The following is a 20296-nucleotide window of genomic DNA, read 5'->3' as shown; positions in this document are numbered from 1 at the left end:
TTTGTTTCAAGTTAAGGAGGGTATACACAATTGATGTGTTTAATAGTTTGCAAGTTATTTAAAGATATAACGTCGTTGATATATAAGGACGTAAAATTAAATGACTTAGCAAGGTTTTTTGTACGTCTTAGTAGGCTTCAATATCAGCCGCATATCATAAATCAAGTCGGTCACGAGTAGGTCTCTGTTATACCAACAGTCTACTGGGATATCTCGTAACCAAACTCAGCTGATATATTGTCACACAGGTACTCAACCATTTTATTTCAGTGGGTTATTTTTATCTAGGCCTTTGTTGTTTTTATCACAAAATATGCTCAAATTAGTTTACAGCTATACTATTCATTTGATTTATGGTTTGAATCAATCGCCAGGTGGGTTTTCTCCGGGAACTGCGGCTTTCCTCCACTATACAAACCTGGCATGTCCTTAAATGAGGACGTAAAACACAAACCAACCAATCAAGCTGAGTATGTGCATATAGTAAGTTATCTGTGTTCCGCAGTTCTTTATGACTATATCTGTATTTATAGAGTACATAAAGATTTCCACTTGTATCAGGGGAGACAATCTCAACATATATAATAGATAAAGAAAATTAGTTTTTGCATATAAAAAATGTGAGATCTTTTTTTGTGGGTTTTCAACGAATTATTACTACATATACCAGCCAAATAATAAGTATCTCTTTCATTCCATCATTACACAGCAACTTTCAAGTAAGGTATGTGCTTGTTTAGCAGAATATTATCAATCAAATGATGGAAATAATAAAGCTTGTTTCCTCCGGCTTGGGAAGATATCAGTCTCCAAAGAAGATTTAAACATCAGAGATAGAAGAAGAGAGTCTAAAGTTGCTGTATCTTTCAACATATGGTGGCTAATTGTGTCATGACTTACAACTTTAATAACATTCAAAGATGTCAGAATGTCTATAATGTCATTTGTGTTGAGAGTTATGTCAGATAAAGTAGAAAATGTCCCAAGTTCTACAGTCGGAACGTCAATGTTTGTATCGTCAATTGTAGAATGGGAAACAAAATAATTGTTTAGAATATTATCTTTAATATCGTATGCTATTTCTAGGTTTCCAGTATAATTTCGAAGGGGAGGTACATGTTAAAGTTATCGGAATATTTGATTAATTTTTAACTTTCGAAAAAAAAAAAATTAGTTCGAATCGGAGTATTGATCTAAAATGTCATTAATATCTGCATGAATAGTTATATTGTCTTCTTTTTAAGATTATTCACTTGATTACGTTCTTATCGAAAGTTGGTGAAGTTATTTGGGGAACAGTGTTATTTAAATCATTGAAGTAGTTTGTCTCCTTGCCAGATTTCTTGTCGTAGATTATAATTGAACCATGCTTTTTGTTGGTATATACTCCTTGGCCAAGGTTTAAGAAAGTCGATGTGAAAGTTCCATAAATGTCATCTGTGGAGTGCACCCTTGAAAATAAGTCGCATGAAATTTATGGTTGAAGAGTTCGTAGTTTGCGTCTTTATAAAGAGTTACTTTTCTTTTATATATCCTTTCAATATTAGTCCCCACTGTCGTCACTTGGTGACTTTATGTCGATTTCATCAGCAAAACTAAAAGTAATGGGCCACGTAGGGTAAAGCACGTAGTCGGTTTGTTAATAACGTGCGACAAGTGGAAGGATTTTTTATAATATCGTAAATTACATGGGCATTTTATACAACTAAGAGATCTACTGTAATGTCACCACATACGGAGTTTCTTGGAAGGCAGTTTACAGAGAGTATTGAAAGTGATTCCAGAAGAAGTGGCACTATTCTTAGGTCTACATATTTTACATAAGAGGTATTTCTTTTTTAGAAACTGGTTATCTGCCCAAACCACTTAACCCACCCAAAATTCCACGTCAGCTCTACGACGGGTACACAAGAGACTGGAAGTGTAAGTAGGTTTCAAACACCCGGACCTAACCATCTAGGATTGTATCTTCGTCTGCTATAGATATATCACGGTGAGTCTCGGTGACACAGACAGTATCATAATCAGACGCTACGTGTTCTAAATATGACAGCTTATTTCAAAGACTACGAAAGGTCAACTGAATATATAGATATATCATTTATGTGGTTTGTAGGGCCTGGGTTATGATGCACACCATTACCGGATAGAAGGAGAAGTTGTAGTATAAGAAGAAAGCTAGAGTTCTCAATGAACATTACTCATTTCGAGGTAGACCAAGTATGAAGAAAATGAGACATAGAAAAGGAAAAGCAAAGGTCATCTCAAAAATTATTATATATTATCTCGAATGTATAAGTAATGCTACAATGTGTACACATACCTGTACAGGTAAACAAACAGGTACAATATTATGCACAGGGACCTGATGTTGCAGGTATATTAAGACCTAAACTACATATCATCATTGGTGGTGGCTTATTTACCGAAAGTTGAGATAAACCCATAAAACATGTAAAATTACTCTTAACACCTTGATTTAAGTCCAAATATAGCTGTTACAAATTCGCAGGCCCTTGTGATTGAGACACATTTACACGACATTTTCGCAACACCTGATGCAAAATTATTTGATTAGTGACCGCAGTCCTTACAGTCTTAGAAGACTTAGTATTGTATAACTGTAAAATATATGTTGTAATTCTATTTCAATCCCTCCGCTAAGAATGTCACCTGGTACCTTTGTTGTTATTTCGAAGCCGAATGAGCTATATATTTCCCCGAGCCAAAAAGTCAGTATGAAGAAACTGGTATTTCACCAACACGGTAAAGATGATATAGAGATAAAATTAACCGTTACTGATTGCGTCTCATAGTTCCATGGCACGATGTTTCCATATTAAGAATCTAGCGACTCATTCAGACTGATGATTTTTGGATGTGATATGTTATCGCTGTAATACACGTCAACCTTACAAAATGACGATGTGGTATATTTTCACTTTGTCGAAGATATATTGTGTTATCATTGTATGTTGACTCGCGTTAGAGTCTATAGATGTTGACTCACGTTAGAGAATATAGATGTGGCTCACGTTAGAGTCTTTAGATGTTGACTCACGTTAGAGTCTATAGATGTTGACGCAATGGTATATTAATGTATAGATTATCCTTGTAAATTGACGCTATGATATGTTGATGTATATATTATCGTTCTATGTTTCACTGTGCAGTGACATATGATTCTTGTTATGTTGACGCTGTGGTATACTGTAATGTTGTAAGTTGACGCTGTGGTATATATAAATATTGTATGCTGGGTTATGGTATCGGTATGTTTTAACCTTGATCTTTTCCATGTTTTTGACGCTTGTGATGGTTTTCTGTATATTGGAAATACATTATCTATTGACGCAGTGGAATATACTAACATTGTATGTTGACGATGTGGTATATGTTGATTATTTCACCCGTGTATGGTGAGGCTGTGATACACTAGTATTTAGCACTGTAAGTTGGTGCTGTAGTACAATATGTATGCCGCTGTGTCATGTATAACATTTGTATGTTGATGCTCTGACATGTTGTTCCATGCCCACTGACGCTGTGAAATATAATATGACTTAGTGCTGATGCTGTGGTATATGTGTTTCTCCATTGACGCTTTGATATATTCTACCCTTGGGTTCTGATGTTGCGATATATGATATACTTGTTTCTTGACCCTATAATATATGTTATCCATATACAGATGTATGTTGACAGTGTGATATAGTTTGTATTTTATCCTTGTATGTTCCTTTCAAAACAATACGGCGCCGTGAATTTGTATATCGCACCTGTTAAGCTTGATAGCCCGTGACCCAAGTACATTAAAAGTCAAATTTTGTCACCCGCAGTCTCTCTTCTGCTTATTCAGGAAAAAATCTTTAAATGTTCACAGTTGTCATCGTGATATTTTTTACTTGTGCTCAAAACATGCTCAAATCAGTTTTCAGTCGCGCTGTTCCCTCAGTATGTAATATGAATCAATCTGGGTATGTTCACAATGTTAAAATATCTCATGACTGTATGTTCCTTTATAGAATACATAAAAAATGTCCACTTGTATAAGGGGAGACAATCTCAGCATATATAACAGATCAATTATAAGTTAAATATTGATATATAAAAAAATAACCTCTGAAATATCTATTTTTGCAAAATTGCGGTTTAAAAAAAATACCCTAATCAACATATTACAGTTATTTCGATGATATCATTCCATCAAATATGAATATATGAAAATATAACCTCTGTAATATCTATTTAAGCTCATTCGGTAAAACGTAAGACTAAAACAAAAAGGCAGATAAAAAAAAAACATAAAACCTCTGTAATATCTATTTTCGCTCATTCGGTAAAACGTAAGGCTAATACACAAAGGCAGATACAAATAAAACCTCAGAAATATCTATTTTTGCCAAATTGCGGTTTTCCACCGAGTTTGTACTGCATGTTCCGGCCAAGTAATTCCTAATCCCTAAGTATCTCCTTCATTCCATCAAAATACAACAATTTCCAGGTGAGGTATGAGCTTGTTTCATTCGATACGTTAAATTTAAATTCAAATGTATTGTTGTATCATCTACGTATACTTTCGTTATTGATTATATGAAATGAAAGTGAAAATTAATTTATATCTAGAATCAACCATTTTATTTCAGTGGGTTATTTTTATCTAAGCGTTTGTTGTTTTTATCACAAAATATGCTCAAATTACTATTCATTTGATTTATGGTTCGAATCAATCGCCAGGTGGTTTTCTCCGGGAACTGCGGCTTCCTCCACTATAAAAACCTGGCACGTCCTTATATGACTATAGCTGTTAATAGGACGTAAAACACAAACCAACCAATCAAGGTGAGTATGTGCATATAGTAAGGTATCTGTGCTCCGCAGTTCTTTATGACTATATCTGTATTTATAGAGTACATAAAGATTTCCACTTGTATCAGGGGAGACAATCTCAACATATATAATAGATACAGAAAATTAGTTTTTGCATATAAAAAATGTGAGATCTTTTTTTGTGGGTTTTCAACGAATTATTACTACATATACCAGCCAAATAATAAGTATCTCTTTCATTCCATCATAACACAGCAACTTTCAATTAAGGTATGTGCTTGTCTAGCAGAATATTATCAATCGCTCTTTTAAAATGATGGAAATAATAAAGCTTGTTTCCTCCGGCTTGGTAAGATATCAGTCTCCAAAGAAGATTTAAACATCAGAGATAGAAGAAGAGAGTCTAAAGTTGCTGTATCTTTCAATATATGGTGGCTAATTGTGTCATGACTAACAGCTTTAATAACATTCAAAGATGTCAGAATGTCTATAATGTCATTTGTGTTGAGAGTTATGTCAGATAAAGTAGAAAATGTCCCAAGTTCTACAGTCGGAACGTCAATGTTTGTATCGTCAAATGTAGAATGGGAAACAAAATAATTATTTAGAGAATTATCTTTCATATCGTATGCTATTTCTAGGTTTCAAGTATAATTTCCAAGGGGAGGTACATGTTAAAGTTATCGGAGTATTTGATTAATTTTTAATTTTCGATTATTTTGTTTTAGTTCGAATCGGAGTATTGATCTAAAATGTCATTAATATCTGCATGAATAGTTCTATTGTCCTCTTTTTGAGATTATTCACTTGATTACGTTCTTATCGAAAGTTGGTAAAGTTATTTGGGGAACAGTGTTATTTAAATCATTGTAGTAGTTTGTCTCCTTGCCTGATTTCTTGTCGTAGATTATAATTGAACCATGTTTTTGTTGGTATATACTCCTTTGCCAAGGTTTAAGAAAGTCGATATGAAAGTTCCATAAATGACATCTGTGGAGTGCACCCTTGAAAATAAGTCGCATGAAATTTATGGTTGAAGAGTTCGTAGTTTGCGTCTTTATAAAGAGTAACTTTTCTTTTATATGTCCTTTCAATATTAGTCCCAACTGTCGTCACTTGGTGACTTTATGTCGATTTCATCAGCAAAACTGAAAGTAATGGGCCAAGTAGGGTAGAGCACGTGCGTCCAATACGAGTCGGTTTGTTAATAATGTTTGGCAAGTGGAAGGAATGTTTATAATATCGTAAATTACATGGGCATTTGCTACAACTAAGAGATCTTCTTTAATGTCAACAACTATTACAACATACGGAGTTTCTTGGAAGGCAGTTTACAGAGAGTATTGAAAGTGATTCCAGAAGGAGTGGCACTATTCGGAGGTCTTTATATTTTACATAAGAGGTTTTTCTTTTTTAGAAACTGGTTATCTGCCCAAACCACTTAACCCACCCAAAATTCCACGTCAGCTCTACGACGGGTACACAAGAGACTGGAAGTGTAAGTAGGTTTCAAACACCCGGACCTAACCATCTAGGATTGTATCTTCGTCTGCTATAGATATATCACGGTGAGTCTCGGTGACACAGACAGTATCATAATCAGACGCTACGTGTTCTAAATATGACAGCTTATTTCAAAGACTACGAAAGTTCAAGTGAAAGATATAGATATATCATTTATGTGGTTTGTAGGGCCTGGGTTATGATGCACACCATTACCGGGCAGAAGGAGAAGTTGTAGTATAAGAAGAAAGCTCGATTTCTTAATGAACATTACTCATTTTGAGGTAGACCTAGTATGGAGCGCAGAAAATGAGACATAGAAAAGGAAAAGCAAAGGTCATCTCAAAAATTATTATATTATATCTCGAATGTATAAGTAATGCTACAATGTGTACACATACCTGTACAGGTAAACAAACAGGTACAATATTAGGCACAGGGACCTGATATTGTAGGTATATTAAGACCTAAACTACATATCGTCATTGGTGGTGGCTTATTTACCGAAAGTTGAGATAAACCCATAAAACATCTAAAATTACTCTTAACACCTTGATTTAAGTCAAAATATAGCTGTTACAAATTCGCAGGCCCTTGTGATTGAGACACCTTTACACGACATTTTCGCAACACCTGATGCAAAATTATTTGATTAGTGACCGCAGTCCTTGCAGTCTTAGAAGACTTAGTATTGTATAACTGTAAAATATATGTTGTAATTCTATTTCAATCCCTCCGCTAAGAATGTCACCTGGGACCTTTGTTGTTATTTCAAAGCCGAATGAGCTATATATTTCCCCGAGCCAAAAAGTCAGTATGAAGAAACTGGTATTTCACCAGCACGTTAAAGATGGTATAGAGATAAAATAAACCGTTACTGATTGCGTCTCATAGTTCCATGGCACGATATTTCCATATTAAGAATCTGGCGATCATTCAGACTGATGATTTTGGACACAAGTGAGGCACATTTATTAATGAGCAAGTCATTGGAGACTTTCAGATTCGTAATACCAATTTCTGGTGTTTGGACGTTTTGCTGAAGTGGCATCCTGACATAGATGGACGTGACCTCTAATGTGCCGGGGGTGGTTACGGGCATAAGGAGAATAGTTAAATTTCCTGTTATGTGGGTTGTCAGAGTCAGCTTGCGACATATTCACAAGCATGAGATGGTACAAGTTGTAAAATTCAAACATGAGTCTGTAAAAGTAACATTGATGGAGTCCGTGAAAAATGGCGGTTAGCGAGTCGGACAACAAAACCTATGTTGGTCAAATCACCACGGATATAGATGATCTAGTACGTTTTGATTTTTCTGCATTCATTTGTGTAATTAGGTAATTGTCCTGAGAATAACAGGTCACTTATCTTGCGAAAACGGCAAAACATGGACACGGTCACAGTAACTGAATGATTGAAATAATTCTTCCTTGTTTTCAGAGAATATTTGTATGAAAACTTTCGTTAATTAATTTTCATATTACAATGTTATATATACAGAAAGGCTCAATGGATGTGCTACTTGATTCCATTCTGGAGGTTTTCATCGTGTACCTCGCCAGTTATCTCACAAGAGGAAATGATAACATTGGGCCATACCAGCGCCGTGTGTACTCGAAATACGTCTTTATACTTTCTGCCTTTTCGAAGATGATGGATATGCTCCATACTTTTGGATATATTAACATAGAAGTATCAGCGTTTGTCTTTATAATCGGACATTCCTGCTTTCTTAAAATATTTGGCCAACCAGAGGTGATGTGTGATAAATGGAAATTGACTTTGTTTACACTTGCTATCGTCCTGTCGCTCGCATTCTCAACTACCTATCCACTGCTTCTGGCGGCGGCATTGAAAATATTTCCAAGGTGGTTGTGTTGAACATTGAAGCTACAATGAAACTTGATACTAAGAATCCCTCTCCTGTGATGTGCTGATCAAAAGAGGAAAATATTTTTAATCATACTTACCACATTCTATTTTTTTTACAAGTAATATAGACGAATCATATAGACAACATAGTCGGCTAAAATGGCTCCCATTGGGTGTCTGGATTTTAAATTAAAAAACATCACCCATTCTTGCGCCATAAACCTTGTTCACGTTCTTCATTATTCTTTCCAGCTTGCTTATCATTTATGTAAGTTTAAGTCGAAGGAATGATTCAACAACCAACAAGAGAATGCCGAAGTGTCACCAGAGCCACACAATTCAAACTAAAACAAAAGATGAAATAAAAGGCACAGGGAAATTAATACCAGGTATTCCAGAATGGTAAGCGTCTTCTGCTTCATCGAGGACAACCGCAATGTAAGTTTAAGTCGAATCCAAGTAATGTCAGGTCCTGACGTCGAGAACTCGGATAGTCACAACAATCTGCAAGGCATTCTAATGAGCATAATCAAATGTATCGACCTTCATATCAGACAGAGAAATAACGTTTTTCACTGCGTGTTCCTGATGGCGACCATCAAACTTGTGCACAGTAGAAATTTTTAATTGAAGTCGTGATATTCCGAGCAATCATGACTTTTTTGTGTTTTTATGCATAAGTTTTTTAATATCATTCCGATATTGCTTTGCTTATCTTTTAAGTTTTTGGGTAAAAACATATGAAAAAACTCCTTCATATAGCTTTGTAGTTTACATTTAATTACGCTCAAATCTGTTTCCTTACAATGCTTGTTCGATTGGTCGGTAGAACGTTTGAGGTCGGTGTCGTCCTTGTTTTCAGAAGCAGTGTACAACATTGTATCTTTTTCGGAGACTTGTTTGCGCGCATTGTCAACTTAAAATTACGCATACACGTATATGGAAATTTAAAATTTACATTGCATGTACATGTTTCAAACCATGTGTCATGACTTGAATGTTTCGTTGAATATGTACTTATCCACATTTTCGTAATTTGCGCACTTTTTTCGGAATTTGAACCTTGAGCCTCCACTTGAACCAGAAAGTTTTCAGAATCGAAAACAAAAATTAAATTCCCTACAATTTGCAATTTGGGAAGTGTTGTAATCCACAAGGGGTTTTATTTGTAGCCAGTAGCTGGTAAAAACACTCTCCTGCTACAGATATTTCACTGGCTACTTTTATGAAAAAGGATGAAGAATGGTTATGATCATCATCACTATGAAATGTACTGACATTAATGCCTACTCTGAGTTGGTTAAACACAACTTGGAATCCTATTGAATCCCCTGATCCACAATATGGTACCAGTGATTAAAAGTGATGAATAGTTTATAGAATTAATCATGGCTGATTTCATGTTTATTTGAAAATGTGCAAAATATTTAATAATGAATAAGTAATCTCTTAATGAAATACTCATGTTTCAAAGAAGAAGAAGATGATATGTTAATGTCAGCGAGGTGTACTGGTACCACTGACAGGATCACACTAACAGGCGTTGAGTAAAGAAATTGAGGGACCAAACTATCACCAGAGTATGTAACTGCTCATTATTTATCCATATAAGAACAATAGGATATAATGTGATTTATTCTAATTCTTTTCAAATTTGCTGGGGTAGGGATTGTTAACTTCAAAAATATGTAGGAATGCACTGTTTGTCCATTGGTCTTTTCATCTGTATGTCTATCTGTGAATTTTCGCTTCTTTTACATCAACAATTGATTTGAATGAATTCACACAAATTAAGTACATCATATGAAGATGTTTAAGTAGCAGAATAGCCATTGGACCTTAAAACAGATGCGTTTTCATGTCATTGTAGGAACCTGGAAGCATAGCTTTCAAGAAATGGTCTCTGTGAGGGTACCATTTTCTTCATCTCATAAGGAATAAAACTCATTTAATATTTGTGGTCATATATCTGTTTGAATTAGAAGAATGCTGTGTGCTGTAAACATACTACAAAGACCAGTAACACTACAGATTTAAAGTATAAATTATCTTATCACAGGTACATATCAATACCAGAAGTAAGCGTGACCAGCTTGAGGAATAACTTCTGGAGTTGGAAATAAAACGAGTGAAAATGGAGATAGAGCTTCTTGCCATAAAGAACGAGAAGACCAAAATCAAGACAGAAATTGCTAAGGAACAGAAGGCTCTAATGAGGAATCATAGGTCTTCTCTTTCTTCATGGCTATTTTTGTTTGTTTTAGATACATGTAGCCAATTTAGCGAATTCAGCAGTAATGAAGAGTTCTTCATAATATTATAGTTAAGTATACTCCTTATGAACAATTAATGGTAACTTGAAAAATTGTATTAACCAGTAGAACTATACTCAGTTCTGTTCAGATATATTTTCATACAAAATCACAGGAAATATGTTGATTTGATATGGTCACGCATAGCGTTCCCATTGCCCTCATTATTCATACAGGTCCAACCATTCTCATTACTTTCCTCGTATTCCTCTGGTTGACCAATGATTTCATTCCTGTCGATTCCAATATTGTGCAGAACAGCACAGCACAGGCCAATGTTATGATGGTAGCCTTCATGGGCTCAACACGCAAGCCAAGTGACAAACAAGCAAATCTTCTTTTTAAAATTCCAAATGTCTGTTCAATTTTTACTTTGCTCTTGCATAAAGCATCACTAAACTTGATGTGTGATGGCGTAGATGGATGGATGTAAGGTGTCATAAGAAACATTGTACAAGGATATCCAGAGTCCCCTAGTAAAATTCCATCATAATTACCTGTAATGTATAAATATTTCTGAGTAAGTAAGTTTAAACTGACTGGCTCATTGATTTCAAAACAGGAAATTTTAATTATAATTTACTGTTAATCAATTACTAGTAAATATAATTAACTAGTGGTTGAGTAGTTCATTATGACGTGCTTCACTTTATGCAAGTACAATTTATATCACAGAAATTAAAGGGGTTAAAAGTGTGTCGATAATTGCAGATTTGCAATATAAACATGATTTGACCCATACTAGTAACAAGAAAGATTTAAATAGATGACATCACATAATAACAAGTCAGTGGTTTTCGGTACACAACTTTGTAGTACAACTATTGTTGATGTTAAAATTAAAGAAAAACAATTATGGTAACGGACATGTTGTCTAAAGAAGTCATAGATATAACCCTATGTTAAAAAACAGATATTTTTATGTCTAGCACTATAACATTTTACCTCTGTATTTCAAAAATTCTTCTTGCCATTTTCAAATTTAAAGCAGACATGTGACCCTCTGAAGATTCTAGCATCATGGACAGATCCTGGCCATTTTGCCACCACATTGATGATCCTGTACCTGGAGTCACATCTAAACAAAACATTGACATAGATTTTATTCACATATGCATTAAGAAAGTATATTCCATTTTAAAGTAACATTAAGAGGAAATAAATTTCAGCTGTAAAGTTTTATCATCATGCAAGACATATATTGCAGATATTCATCACCTAAACTACATACACAATTTAAAAACTGTTTGATTTTGGTCACACATGGCTTTCCTTATTTAATGACTGTTTTATGTTATAGAATGTTGACCATATTTTCAAGGGAATTTAAATTATTTTGAATTTGATTTACACCAGTACCTGTCCATTTGAGTGATAGCCTTTTCTGTTGATGAAATCAGCTTCATTTTCATGTGGAGCCTAAATCTTGATAAATGTGCCATCCACACAGCTTAGTACGTTAGGGAATCCTGAAATATTTGAAAATTGTGAATATCTGTAAATGAAGAATAAATTGAGTATAGACAATAACCATTTATGATATATTATAAAAACATACTATTGATATTGTGTATTCTGTATTATATATAGATTACATAATCATACCTGGCAACCTAAAATTTGAATACTGTGAACATGCCAGTGTATCCTTTGTTCATGTCACAATTTTTCTTTATTTATAAATTATAAATGGTAGTTTGTGAACTTGTCATGATGTTTACAATGTATGTAGATGCATGACTATAAATGTATACTCCTTGTGTACACTCTTGATGTGTATGTGTAAAATATACATATGTTAATACAACAAAGATGTAACATAAAACCTTAAGCTGTCATTATTTTTCTTTATATAGGCCTCATCAGTTTTAGCTCGTCTGGCCCGAAGGCCAAGAGAGCTTATGCCATAGAAGACAACTGATCTCCGTTTGTCTGGCCGGCTTTAGCTTTCTTATTTAAACAGCTTCTTCTCAACAACCAATAGGCCTAGGGTGATGAAATTTAGCCAATTACACCATAATGGGATGAAGGGCTACTGAGTTTGTTCTTTTGGATGACCTTGACCTACTTTCAATGTCAAAGGGTCAAATGTATCGTAAGCATGGGTTGATGCATGTTTGGATGATAGGTGACAAAAGTTTGTTCAAATGAATGACATTATCTCACTTTCAAAGTAACAGGGGTCAAATGTTTTAAAAAATATTGAAATAAAATTCTTCTTATTAACCAGAAGCCCAAAGTGGTGATGCTTGGCCCGTAGCTCATTATAACCCATGCTTAAGTGTTTTACCGTAGTAAAGGTTACTGGTGCACTGTTCTAAATACAATATTGATATTTGAAATGTGTCGGCATTAATCCAAAGGTAACACAGATTGCTCTGGTTTGCTGTGCTACACACCATCAGGATTGATTCATGGGAAGTAAGTTTGTCTTATGTTTTCTCGCCTTCCACCTTCCCCTTCTCTTGGGTTAATTGCTATATCAATTTCTCCTTCATCTCCAATATTGTCTACATCAAAATTTACAATATCCCCATGATCAATCTCAATGTTGTGCAACACAGCACAAGCCAGTACAATCTACGCTTTATCACTCCATATGTTTGTTCAATAACAACTCTTGTTTTGCACAAAGCTTTGTTGAATCTGACTTTGGATGGGGTTTCGGTGACCAGGTATGGCGGGATAATGTAATTGGTACATTGGTATGCTGAGTCACCCAGCACAATGCCATCATATCGCCCTGAGACATTGAAAAAGAAATTTGCACATTTATTACCTCAAATAAATAGTCTACAGGACTTTCACCGTTTGCCTTTGTTATGCAGCACCACTTTGATGCATTTCCATGGTCAACAAGACTTCCTCAACAGTGATTATTGCATAGATATTATGAAGCCATTATTTACTGATTTATGGTATTAGTGTTCTAAGGTAAAAGTTCAAGGTCAGATCACATTATGAAGTGTCATGGTTATATGGTAACTCTGTAGAGCATTGTAAAGTAATGTTGTTTAGGCAGATGGAAAATATAGTAATAATCAAAGGGTATAATAAATACATAAATAAGGAAACAGTATTTTGATAAGTAATAATAACCACAATAGACAAATAAGATAATGGTTAAAATGTATTAATTAAACTCACCATTTTCCAAGTTGATGCCCAGACGACTATTTCTCACAATTCTCTGATCATGGGCAGATCCAGGCCAGTCTGCATAACAATCTGTTATGCGGAACTGAGGTCACACATCATCTAAATTAAAATCAGTAGGTTTTTAAAGTTAAAAATACATATTTCTTTATAAATTGGTTTATACAACAGATTGTTTTACAAAATATTTGGTTATCACTTAGGGAATATTTTGCTATTTTCGTCAGGTTATGAAGTGATAACTCTAGTTTATGGTCGGTCGTCTGTCCGTCATTCTGTATGTCTGTCCTTAACTAATTCTTATTAGCGCTATTCCTTAGAAAGTACTAGGGGATCTTTCTCAAATTTCACATGAAGGTCCCGTAAGATCTTTCATTATGCAGTTTCATTTTGAAAATGACAACAAAAACAAAAAGCACACCAGACAGTCATCTTGAATTTGACAGTTCAATTTTGCTGTTACTTTTTCTCAAGAAATACTAGACAGATCTGTTATTATGGTACACAACAGTATGAAGTTACCACAGAGTGCATTTATATTTTATAAGAATCATTCTATGAGATAAGAGAAACGTAAAATCAATCTTGCATAGTACGATGGTGAGTGCAGATATCACTCTGGGGTCTCTTGTTTTAAAAACGTCCATCTTCTGGCATTTATATTCCCTGCCTATCAGTTCATCCTTATTCTTTGTTGAAACAATCCTAATTAAGAAATATGATTTACTGTATATCTTGCAACATCTACATTACTATGCACCTGCAACATCCTAAATGGGGCAAAAAGTTTTGGCTTTTTAGCTCATGATCACTTGAGATTAGTACAGGCCCATTAGGCCTCTTGCTTTTATTGGCCGTCTGTTGAACATCTTGGTAACAATTTGCCATTCAGCTCTGTTTCTATGAAAGTTGGAATGAGGATATATATGTAAATTTTACAAACATTTTCAAGTCTAATCTTATCATTATTATATACAATATAACTTACTTGCACATTAAGACTGTGGAAGCCTTTCCGATTTACGAAGTCGTTCTCATTTTCTGTTGGTGCTAGTATTTTTATGAAGGTGCCATCTACTACACCCAATACATTGGGAAATCCTTTAAAAGAAAATTTATTCAAATGATATGATTTATTTAAAATGTGTTAATTGTTGATTTTTATAATTTTAAAATTACCTTGCCAAATGGCCAAGTAACAGAAATAACTATTACAAGTGATTTTTTTCCAATAGGGTCTTTCTGTCAGGAGAACAATCAGGGTTCAATCAACTCAACCTCTGAATAAATTCTGATTGATTTTTTTGGCATAATAGAAATGGTAACCATGAGAAACACAACCTTTTCATGTAAATTTTTATGAGAATATCTTTAAAATGATTGCTTAAAAAATCTTGGTGAATGGTACATGCCGTCTGAGCCTCTTATCATTTTTGTCCTTTTTGTGATTTTCTACTATGTTTCACGGTGTGTATGGATTTGAAGGAAAGTGTGCTGTTTAGTAATGTAATTGGTGCCTGTTGTGCAGCATCAACCCTCNGTTATGATTAATAAACGTTTTCAATTTTATGTGGATCTTATCATTTTGTAATTGCTGTGCATGCAATTTATTTTGTTGCTTGTAGCTCAGCATCCATATAATCTCTCATTTACTAAAGGTCAATGTAATTGGTGCCTGTTATGCAGCATTAACCCCCCAAAACTTTTATGTACTACTTTTACAATTAAGGTAAAGGATACCATTTTCTTATCTGTAATCACAAAGAAGAGTTCCAGTTAAGAACTATTTGTTTTTTTAACCAAAGAGAGACTTTAGGTCACCTGATATGAAGTGCAACCTAACCCTACCCCTGCAATAGTGTGCTGGCCATCGTCTATCAATATTTTATAATTTAAAATGTTGGAAATTAGAATGGAATGCTATAAAATTTCCCAATAATTATGATCCTCACCTAAGTTAAAATTTGTTTCTCATCAATGACCGATGGATGGATTGTGGTTAAATTTACGTACACAATCCCAATATGAGTTACTTATGCCCTGGCCCACATCCTAACTGGGAAAAACAATATATATGGCAATCTTGGATTTCAAGATCAAAGACAATAAACTAGTTTTCATTGGCATTTAGATATTTGTATCAATACGTGAAGTGGAGTAAGATATCAATGCGCTCCATATCGCACTGTTATGTCAACCACTTGTTAACCTCTCGCTCCGTAATGCTATTTACTCTGTGCTGATTTTAGTACAACATAGTTAAACTTCCGGTGGAAACAGCCGACGAAAATCTTCCACAGTACGGAAACCATCGTTATTAAATAGAATTACTTACCTGCTATATCATAGAAAGCCGTTTCGGTCTCGGACGCTGCCTCCCCTGCTGGGACTGCAATATATCGCTGGGCGAAACGGCAGGGTGCAGAAGTGACATTAGCCACGCAACGGGACACGGTGGCCACCGAAACTCCCAAAGTGTTCCTAACAACACTGAAGAAGGCACCCGAACCATAAAAACGCAACGCCACAAGTAACTGCAAATCCATCGAAAGTGCCATAGTGCGATTCGTTGTGTGCGTACACAGCGGTGTCAACAAATTAACTAGAACCTGTTTTGTTCTCAAACTAAAACGGAACCGAACAAATATTTCCCTGTCATTCAAATTGCTCAGCGGATTTTCCATCCGACGTAAGGTACGTGGATTTCTAACTCGTCGGCGTCGTCGTCGTCGTCGTCGTCGTCGTCTGATTATTCGTTGGACATGATTGGCAGCCATTTTTAAGGAGCTCCTTAGCGATTTAAGGCTGGGTTGATGTGGCCTTAAATATTTAAGGGATTCCTTAAATTTAAGGAAGGATTTAAGTTAAGGAAGCTTCATGAAACGCAATTTTATTTTAGTTAAGGAATCTCCTTATATTTAAGGAAAAAGACGGTTTATGGAGCTCCTTAAAGTTAAGGAACGTTGATGAAACCGGGGCCAGCAGGGTTTTTATACTTAACCTGTTCCAGGTTATTAAGTGTTGTACAGTTACATATGTTACCCTGTCCAGGATCTTGTTACACATAACCTGTTCCAGGTTATTAAAGTACTGTTTACCCTGTTTCCTGGGGCTTGTTATACATAACCTGTTCCAGGTGGTTGTTTAGTTCAAGTAATGTAAACCCTATTCTAGGGTATTGTTACACATGTTATTATACATAACCTGTTCCAGATTATAATTTAGCTATAGGACTATATGCCCAGTTCAAGGGTTTTGAAATACATAACCTGTTCCAGGTTGTTTAGTTATATAGTAGTGTAAACCCTGTTCCAGGGTAGTGTTAAACAGAACCTTTTCCAGGTTGTTTAGCTATATGGTACTGTATACCCTGTTTGAGGGTCTTGTTATACATAACATGTTTCAGGTTGTTTAAGTTATATAGTAGTGTAAACCCTGTTCCAGGGTAGTGTTAAACAGAACCTTTTCCAGGTTGTTTAGCTATATAGTACTGTATACCCTGTTTGAGGGTCTTGTTATATATAACAAGTTTCAGGTTGTTTAAGTTATATAGTAGTGTAAACCCTGTTCCAGGGTAGTGTAAAACAGAACCTGTTCCAGGTTGTTTAGCTATATAGTACTGTATACCCTGTTTGAGGGTCTTGTTATACATAACCTGTTCGAGGTTGTTGAGCTATATAGTGGCCATTAGAATTCAAGGGAATTCTTTTCCCCATTCAGCTAATGATTATTCTTGGCTTTTATTAAGATCACACAATTATTGGATAATTTGGTGTATGATTGTTTTTTGGTAATGGTGCTATGTACAAGATACATGCATGTGTCACTGCATTATGTTTCTAGTTTCTATAAGTTAAAAGATTATTAAATGGTGAGTAGCCCCAAAGAAGAGCCAAAGTTAGATTTGTTATACTCAAGAAAATAAATTTTAATAAACCAGTTCTAGAATTATTTCCGCTTTATCTTGTAGGTTGTGTATAAATCCACGTTTAAGGTTACTGTTGTGAGATTAATACCAAGTGAGTGATACAGGCCCATTGGTCCTCTTGTTGTATGAATTTAAATTTGGTTGTATATTTAATTTGTATGAAGTGAAACAGTGATGATGTGCAAAGTGTAAAAGTAATGTTTCATATTCTATCTTTCCAAAGTTTAAGAATAAGGTAATTTGTATAATTTATAAAAAAAGTGTAAATTTGAGATTAAGTTAAATGGGATGATGTAATAAACCATATCATATAAAGTGTAAATGACTTGAGTATTGTTTTTCTCGCCTTTGACTTTATCGTTGATTCTCCTTTTCTGGAGGCAGCAGTAGCATTTACCTCTGTTTCTCAAAAACTAAGAGATATTTTGTTCGTGAGGTGTACATTTCGATTTAGAAATAGAGATTGATAGGAAATGGTCTCTTTGGGGTAAAAAGAAAATCATTTTTTTGTGAAGTTTTAGAAATGGGCATAACTTATGATCCAAGCATCAGGTTGATTTCAAAACTGATACACCTTTTCATTGAAAAGTGTTGTTAAACATATAGTGCAAGATTTTCGGCTTGAATGATTATAGCTCATCCGTGGTCCGAAGGACCATGGTGAGCTTATGCTGTACAATCACGGTGTCCGTTGTCTGTTCGTATGTCAACTTTCCTTTAAAACGCTTCTCAACCTGAACAGCTTCATGGATTTTGACTAAATTTGTCCTTGAGCATCCTGGGACAAAGGGGACTTAATTTTGTATAAACAGATGTGTGACCCCTCTGGGTGCAAAGGGACTGGCCCAAAATAGGGATTTTTGTCTTCAAAATCATCCTTCCTCTGTACCATTGAAGGCATTTTATCCTATTATTTGGCCTGGAGCATCCTAAATGGGCTTTTTATTTTAAATTGAAGCTTTCAATTACGCTGATGTGATGCTACGAAGTTTCCTTAAATACTAGACTGAAGTATCCAGAGTAGTGTAGCAGGGATGTGAAGTGAAAACATAGTTTAATAAAAAATAAAATTGCACAAATTTTACATTTCAAATAAAGTTAAAAACACTAACTGAAGGAAGTATGTGAACATGCTTGTTATACACCATTTATTTATTTAATGTTTATTTGAAAACTTGTTCTTGGAGTTGTGTTTCTATTGGTAATTACATAATGTTAATTTGTTTGTTCCATTCCGCATCACCGCATAATTAGGTAAGCGTAACCGGACTTCGGGTTAATTTTTACATACAGCCGGATATGTTGTCGTAACCAAAACCAGGGATGTGTAGTACACATCCCTGCCAAATCTGTGAATAATGCACACATTAAGGATGAGAGCATGTGAAGAGATCGTAATGTTATTCACTATTTGTGAAGACTTTTAAAATCTTGTTTAATGTGTTGTGTATCTGTTCGAAAATTATAGAATGTTCGTTTGTTTGTTCCATTGAAAGTCACCGCATAAGCGTAACCGGACTTTCGGGTTAACTTTTACACACAGCCGGATGTTGTCATCACCAAAACTGTGAATAACGCAAATTATAAGGATGAGAATAGCTTACCTTCTATTCTGTAGAAGTCTGCTTTAACCTTCGTTGCTTCTGCTCTAACTGGCATGCGGATGAAGTGCTTTGCCAAGCTGGCAATCGCTGAACATACCGACATCACTGTTCTTGAAACCTGACTTTTAGATATTCCTACAGAATCGCCAATGAGACGGAAAAAGGCAAAAACTGTGAATAATGCACACATTAAGGATGGGAGTATGTGCTACAAACCTCTTAAAATAGAATTTGTTATGAGGAATCTGTAAACCTTTTACAGTATTCAAGAATAGCATCAAGTGACAAAAGTTATAATGGAGATTGTTTGATTTTGAGTTTTTCCAAAGCGACATGCGAAATGGTCTTAAGTTTCTGTCCATACGGTCATGATGAACAAACATTGTCTGATCAACTTTAATCGAGGCTAAAAACTCAGACCAGGTCGGTAAATCATGGATAGACCTCACCTGAAGTCCATACATTAATATCGCTAAAGTGAAGCTATATTTAGGATTAATATAATTAATTCTTAATGAAACAATACCACAATCAAACTATGTTACCGATTAAAACATGAAATTTCAAATCTTCTACCAATCAGCGATGTTTCATCTTTGTTGTGGAGTGAAGTCAATAAAAATAATTATTCCTGTACTATATCTTACAGCAAAGTAGGCTAAAACGCACTGGAAAAGACAAGGGTTTAAAATAACTTAACCAAAACCTCAGTTAAGTAATCTGTGACCTCGGTTTACTTATCCATGATCTCGTTTTTAAACCAAGATCACGGTTGAAGGGGTACCCCAGGGTTCTGTTTTAGAACCCTTACTTTTTAATGTATTTGTAAATGATATGTTTTTATATGTGACATCCTGTAAATTATATAATTATGCAGACGACAACACTGTCAGTGAATCAAATAAAGACCCAGATGCTTTAAAACATAATATTGAAAATGACTGTCAAAATTTAATAGACTGTTTTAAATAAAACCAGATGAAAGCAAACGCTGATAAATGCCAGGCCATTTGTATAGGGAAACGTTCGGTAGATGCTATACAGTCTTTTGGTATTGGCGAAATAGATATTGTTCCTGACAGTGTTGT

General features: G+C 34.8%; 2 long non-coding RNA genes and 1 pseudogene across 2 annotated transcripts; 2 read left to right on the top strand and 1 right to left on the bottom strand.

Moving 5' to 3' along the window:
- The first annotated feature begins 389 nt into the window (after positions 1-389).
- On the top strand, positions 390-4771 carry LOC110446446. The gene is made up of 3 exons (XR_002462465.1): positions 390-483; positions 1843-1993; positions 4738-4771. It is a non-coding gene; the product is annotated as an uncharacterized LOC110446446 (long non-coding RNA).
- A 30-nt stretch (positions 4772-4801) lies between these two features.
- Positions 4802-8454, top strand: LOC110446445. Its single transcript, XR_002462464.1, has 3 exons — positions 4802-4842; positions 6248-6328; positions 7837-8454. It is a non-coding gene; the product is annotated as an uncharacterized LOC110446445 (long non-coding RNA).
- A 1819-nt stretch (positions 8455-10273) lies between these two features.
- Positions 10274-20074, bottom strand: LOC110446444 (annotated as a pseudogene).
- Positions 20075-20296: the final 222 nt, after the last annotated feature.

Source organism: Mizuhopecten yessoensis, unplaced genomic scaffold (assembly GCF_002113885.1).
Source record: "Mizuhopecten yessoensis strain PY_sf001 unplaced genomic scaffold, ASM211388v2 scaffold2699, whole genome shotgun sequence".
Lineage (NCBI taxonomy): Eukaryota > Metazoa > Mollusca > Bivalvia > Pectinida > Pectinidae > Mizuhopecten > Mizuhopecten yessoensis.
This window is presented reverse-complemented; position numbering and strand designations above follow the sequence as displayed.